General features: G+C 45.7%; 1 non-coding gene across 1 annotated transcript; it reads right to left on the bottom strand.

Moving 5' to 3' along the window:
- Positions 1–1,650: 1,650 nt before the first annotated feature.
- LOC112471226 lies at positions 1,651–1,769 on the bottom strand. Its single transcript, XR_003043227.1, has one exon. It is a non-coding gene; the product is annotated as a 5S ribosomal RNA (ribosomal RNA).
- Between the last annotated feature and the right edge of the window lie 4,867 nt (positions 1,770–6,636).

The following is a 6,636-nucleotide window of genomic DNA, read 5'->3' on the forward strand; positions in this document are numbered from 1 at the left end:
ACGGTTTACACCCATGCTGAGGATAGGAGCTGAGAGAGACTGGTGAATGATATCAGTATGGCACGGGGAATGAGCACAGGCTCAAAGCCCAGCTCTCCAAGCAACAGACTTGCTGAATAACCCACCTGAGCCTATGTGATCCATCTGTGAAATAAAGGTGATCAACTTGGTTGGTTTGCCTCAGGAGCTGCGGCTTAGGCGTAACAGAGAGCACTGAGTAGCCTTAGTCCCTATGTAGTTTGTAGAGCAGAAAGAACCTTCGAAGCCTGCTTTAGTGTTTCTGAAATCTTGGCACTCCTGGATCACCCTTTAGGTACAACCTACACTCTTAGTTACTTAATATTTTTCTTTAAAATAACTTGCTTGTAAAAAAACTTAAATAAAATCATTTTAAAGGAATATGTCACATCACTAGCTATGGACTAGTTATATATATTTCGAAGGCTTTTAAAAGTAAATTCAAAACTATTCAAGTAAAAGGTTTGATCCCAAAACACACAAGCAGCATGCACATAGTATGCACGTAGTACTTTGTTAAACTCTGAGCTCACCTAATCTCTGCCCCGACCACGTCCCCTTGTAAGCCGAGGTCCAGAGAGGGGCAAGGACAGAGCTGAAGTCACGCAGAGAGTTGGCAGCAGAGCAAGGGCTGGAGCCCAGAGTCCAGACCATCCCACTGTTCCCACTACTCTGGGCATGAGCTGGTGTCTGAAAGAGCCAGGCTTTTCCCGCCTCTAGGCATTTACATAGTCTGTGCCTTCACCTGGAATCCCCCGGGCTAACTCTGGTTCATCCCTCAAGGCTCAAAGAGTCACGTTCTCTGGAGCATCCCTGGCCTATTTGGGTATCTCTCTCTCTCACTGACACAGGGAGAACCTCAAAGGCAGGGCCAGGTCTGATTCATCTCTGCCCAGAATGTGCACCCTGAAATTGGACACCCAAGAGGCCCTGAGCAGTGTTGGTTAATTAGGGGAGGCTGAGGATAGTGGGGCCCAGAGGGACAGGGCTTAGTCCTGTTCGGACCCCAAAAGAGACATGGCCAACAGACCTGCAGCTTGTCCCAGGTGATGAAATAGTTCAGCCGGGGCCCCCATCACTCCACCAGAAACATTTCAGTGGCTGAGAAAGAAGTTCAAGGGCTCATCTGGATCCGTTGCTTAGCAACAGGAGGCTGTAAATGACATCGCTCCCGACACTTTAACTAACCCCTCCATGACAAGCAGAGGATAATGAAGGCAAAGGCAGACAGCGGGACAGAATTAAGAACCAGACCCAGGAATGAGCAGAGACCAGTGCTAGGGAAAGTGGGAGCCTGCAGCAGGTAGGTATGGGTCTGGAGATGTCTCTGAGACACTCGGGACCTACTCTGTTCCGAGGAGCCTTGTTCCGGAGCTCTGGGCATGTTTACCAGCCTTAAAAGCTTGGTCCCTAATAGCAGTTGTTTCCAGGGCACTATACCTGTAATTCCAACAGTCGCCACTAGAAAGATAGCAGCAACTCCAAGGGTAACCAATTCAGAGCAGAGGTAACTCGTTTTTTTTTAACTTTTTAGTTAATTTTTTTTTTTTTTTTTACGAGAGGCAGCCCTTGGTTGACCTTGCAGATTGCAAGGAACTTATCAGCTTACAGTCCCTTATTTTTCATTTTTTATGTCTACAGCACCTAGTCTTCCTAGGTGGTCTCCCATCTAAGTACTAACCAGACCCGACCCTGCTTAGCTTCCGAGATCAAATGGGATCGGGCTTGTTCAGGGTGGCATGGCCATAGACCATAGGTAACTCTTTATAGACCTTTTATAGAATCTCCGAGTTGGTAGGGAACCTAGATTGGTGGGGGAGGGGAGTTTTGGGAGGGGGAGTGATGGCATTTATTAAACACAACTTTACTTTTGTTAATTCATGACATCTTCACAATGTCATGATTTAGGGAGGAATTTTCATTTTACAGATGAAGAAACTGAAAGCCATTTATTCAGTAAATACGTATTGAGCAACTCCTAGCAACAGGAGGAACAGGCCAGCCACTGTTCTAGGCTTTGTGTTTGCAGCAGTGAGCAAGACAGAAAAAAATTCCTGCCTTCATGGAGCTGGCATTCTAATCGAGGGGGTAGCTAATAAACAAGAAAATAATTAAAATGTATGCCAGATCAGATGGTAAAAAGGGTTATGAAGAAAAACAAAGCAGGAAAGGGGATAAGAGCTCCAGGGGGAGCAAATGAATTGAGTAGTCAGAAAAGGTCTTTCTGAGGGGTGTTGGAGCAAAAACTCAAAAGAAGCGAGGAGCAAGCCACACGAATATTCAGAGGAAGTGCATCCCAGGCGAAGATCCTGGGGTGGGAGTGAGGTCGGCATGTATCTGTTTTGGTAAGGAGGCCAGTGTGGCTGCAGCAGGGAGGAAAGGAGAAAGACATGAAGGTGGTGGGGCCATATCATACAGGGCATCATGAGGACTGGGAGCAGTCTCGTAAGCTGTTGGGTAGACAGGTTGGAGTTCATCTGCCTCAACTGACCAGGAACAAACGTCCAAATAAGCCTCAACTCACAGATGGACATGAGCTGCCCAGGAGAGATGGCCTCAGGCTGGGACAATCAGGGAAGGTTTTATGGAGGAGATGAGAGTGAGGCTGGGCCTTGAATGATAGGTAGGATTTGAGGAAGGGAGGGAGGGCATACCAGGCGGCATAAATAAGTTATAGAAGTGGGAATAAGCATGTTGCATGCCTGAGATGACAGAATGTGTCTGTGTGCATGTGAGTGTGTGTGTGTGTCTAAAGATAAGGCTGGAACAACCTAAATGTCCATCAACGTGAAGAATAGATAAATAAAGCATGGAGTATTCATCCAGGGGACCAATATACGGTGGTGGAAATGAATGAAATAGAGCTGCGGGGAAGAAGCTCACAACATAATATTGAGTGAAAAACAAGTAGGTTGCAGAAAGATACACAGAGGATGATGCTGTTTATATAAAGTCTAAAGGCATATAAACAATACTGTTTGAGCATACACACCAGAGTAAAAAGTTTAAAAGTGCACATGAAAATGGAAAACAGCCAATTTGGGATGGTGCTTACCTCTGGGTAAGCAGAAGAGGAGGGATGGGGTCCGGGAGGAAAACTCAGGGGACCTCAAAGGTCCATAACGTTCTGTTGTTTAAGTACATACGGGGCCCATGGGCATTTGCTACATAATTTACAGTATATTTTGTATGGTCAAGATCATATCTGACAATGAGTGGTTGAGAAGGTAAAGTAGACTTGGTGGTCTGTTAGGCTTGAATTTATATCACAGCTTCCTAGCAGTGTGGCTATGGGCAGGGATGTCACTTTTGAGTCTCTTTAGATCTGTAAAATGGCATAAAGAATTCTTATTTCATGTTCTTGCTCTTTCTCCGTGTTTCCTTCCTGCCTCTTCTTTGCTTCCTTCCTTCCTTCCTTCCTTCCTTCCTTCCTTCCTTCCTTCCTTCCTTCCTTCCTTCCTTCTCCCTCTCTCCCTCCCTCCCTCTTTCCTTTGCTTTCTTCCCTCCAACAAATATTTATTGAATGTCTACTGTGTAGAAGGTCCTGTACAAGGTACTAGAGATAAGGTCCCTCATGGACCTACTTACAGTCTTCAGAGAGACAGACATAAATCAAATCAGTAAATTCATACACAGTTGCAAACAATGATAAGAGATATGAGGAAATAAATAAGCTTCAGAGCGTATCCAGAGACTCAGATAGGGTGGTCAGGGGTGGCATCTCAGAGGAGATCTGAAGGTGTTGGTCTTGGAAGGGATAGGGAGAGAAAGTAAATAGCATGGGAAAGGCCACTCACTCTTTGCTCCAGTCATGCCTTATTGTTTCCAGTCTCCTTATCGCAGTGTGCCTGTTCGTGCCTCTGGGCCTTTGCACCTGCTATGCCACCTGTTTACAAAGCCTGCCACTGCTTTGTGAATTCCTATGTATGTGTGTGTTTTGTTTTTCACTAACATTCATTGAGCTCTTACTGTATGCCAGACACCATGCTAATCTCTTTAGTCTTCCTGGCAATACTATGAGGTAAGCATTATCATCACGTCAGTTTTAATGATAAATAAACAGAGGCTCAGAGAAGTAATCGACTGGTCTGAGGTTACAGTTTGCATCCAGGTCTATCTGTTTCCAGAACATATGTACTCAATCACCTCTCCATGCCTCCTCTTCTTGCAAAATTCCCACTCAAGTGCATGAACTATATTGATTCAACCTACAAACATTTATTGAACACTGGCTGGGTGAGAGGCACTGTGCCACGGTCTTCATGAGCAGTCACTTCCTTAACCCTCACACTAGCCCCAGGAGGGCATTATTTTTCTGATACCATCTTGCAGATGAGGGAAACTAAGACCCAGAGAGGTGAAGCATAGGTCAGGAAGACAGTAAGTGATGAAGCTGGAACATATACCCAGGTGGTCAGATTCCTAGGCCCAAACTTGACCTCAGCCACACTGACTTTTGGTTTGCCATAAACTTCACGATCCAGTTCAGACATCACCTCTTGGAAGCACAGGGAGTTCATGGCTCTGGCCAGTCCACCAGCTCCCTCACACAGGGGGTTCAGAGTTGACGACGCAGGATACAATATGGTCTGGATGGAAGTCAGGTGCCTGACAATACCGTTGGGCATCCATCTCTCCAGTTTTCAGCCTGATACACTGACCCCCTACACCACCCCACCTCATCCCACCCCTTGGGCCTCCGGCTCTGAATCCAGACAAACACAAAGCCGAATGACTTTCACTCTGTCCCTTCCAACTCAGTGATTTTGGAGGAGAATAAATACTGAACCCACTGGCGTGAATAGAAATTAATATAAGAGCCGTGGTAAATGCACGGGGATGTTTTTTAAAAGGAAAAAATTCTCAATTTAAAATCTCAACACAAATAGACTCTTATAAGGTCAAATGAAAGATAAATGCCTCTGGAAAGCAAAGAAGTCATCGTTTGGGCTGAGCTGTCTCACTCTCTCTCATTTTCCCTGCTTCTCTCTCGTTCTGGCCCCATTTACATTTCTTTCTGCCCCGTCTTCGCTTCTCTTCTTACCCCGTCACTTGCTCTTCCAACCTGTGTGTTTGCATGTGTCAATCTCTCACTGACAGTTCAGTGGCAGAATTTCAACCTCAGGAAAGTTGTGTGACGTTGGCTGAGTAATTTCTCAGCTTCGTGCTCCAGTTTTCCAATCTTCGTGATAGGAAGTATAATTACTCCTTGCAGAGGGACACTAAGCATATAGCAAGACAGTCGTTCATGAAGGACAATTATGCTCTCGAAATTATGCAGTCTTGCCCACCTCTGGGTTCAGGCCTGGAGGGTGGGCAAAGATTAGGAGGAGACACCATCTGGTCGCCAAGTGATGCCAGTGAAACAATGTGGGTGAATAGTCTTCTGACCTTGGCCTCTTTACTCAATCCGATTCAGCCTAGAGTTATCCTAAGAACACGATTCTGGTTTTAAAAAAGGAAAAGTTGAGAGATATGTAAGGCCTGGTGGGTAGGAAGCTGTTTGAAGGTAAGATAAGAGCCACATGGAATGGGAAAACAAGCAAGTGACAAGTCTAAAGTCAAAGGGATTTTAATTAGCAGAAGGAAGAGATTCTCGATAACGAACGGGGAATAAAACCCTGGGAAAAACCCTTTGGAATGGGAAACACTAGACTGGGATCTTTTTAGCACAGGGATGACAGTGTTTTTCATTCACCTTTATCTTTCCAGGGCACAACAGAAGGCTTGGCTCCATAAGTATTGATCGAATGACCAACTGAATGAATGAGTATATCTATTCCTGAAGCACCCTAAGATAAGACTAGACACCATTTTCCCCAGAGCACTAAGCCTTACACATAGCATGTGCTCATCAACCATTGGCTGAATATTGAGTATGTGAGTTTTCTAGCTGCAGATATTGCTGCTACTGCCCAAGGCATCTCTTGAGGACCAAGTGCATGTGGGAGGGGGCTGAGGTGAGCATCTCCAGGGTGGAGCAGGAAGGGGAATACCTGAGTGACACTTCGTCGAGTAGCTTAGGCATCTCTGTCTGGTCAGTTTGAGGCATTCTGATACCTGGAAGTAGAGGTTTGGACTGAAAGAATCACAGTAGCCCAAGTATCTTCTTCCAAGAGGCCCAAGTCAGTGGACTGAGAGAGAAGAGAACTGGGACGATGAAAAGACTGGAACTAATAGCTTTTTGGCCAAGTAGAGCACTTGATTGGGAGTTGGAAGTCCTGTCAAATGACAAGAACATCAGAAAACCACCCAAGAGCCTTTTAACCAACAGGATAATCCTCTAACACAGACTGAGTTCTCTGGGAGGCAGACTCAAAGATGCAGATCAGCATGCAAGGTACTTTTTAGGGAGCCCTCTTAGGGTCAACACCTGTGAATGAGAAGGGACGAAAGCAGGCCTGAGTAGAGGGTACACAGAACTGTGATACAGACTCGACAGTGGTCTCAGCCAACCTTGTGGATAGTTCTGAAGCTGGGATGATATTTCAGAGCTGTCCAGAGTTGGGGTGGGCCTTTACACTGCCATATCAATCATATCAAGCCTGTTATTGGACACGGGCTGCCCCAGGAAGAGGTTTTACCTTGAGTGAAGCAGCTTTCTTCATCTGAGGCAAT

The sequence above is a fragment of the Pteropus alecto genome, unplaced genomic scaffold (assembly GCF_000325575.1).
Source record: "Pteropus alecto unplaced genomic scaffold, ASM32557v1 scaffold45, whole genome shotgun sequence".
In the NCBI taxonomy this organism is placed as follows: Eukaryota; Metazoa; Chordata; class Mammalia; order Chiroptera; family Pteropodidae; genus Pteropus; species Pteropus alecto.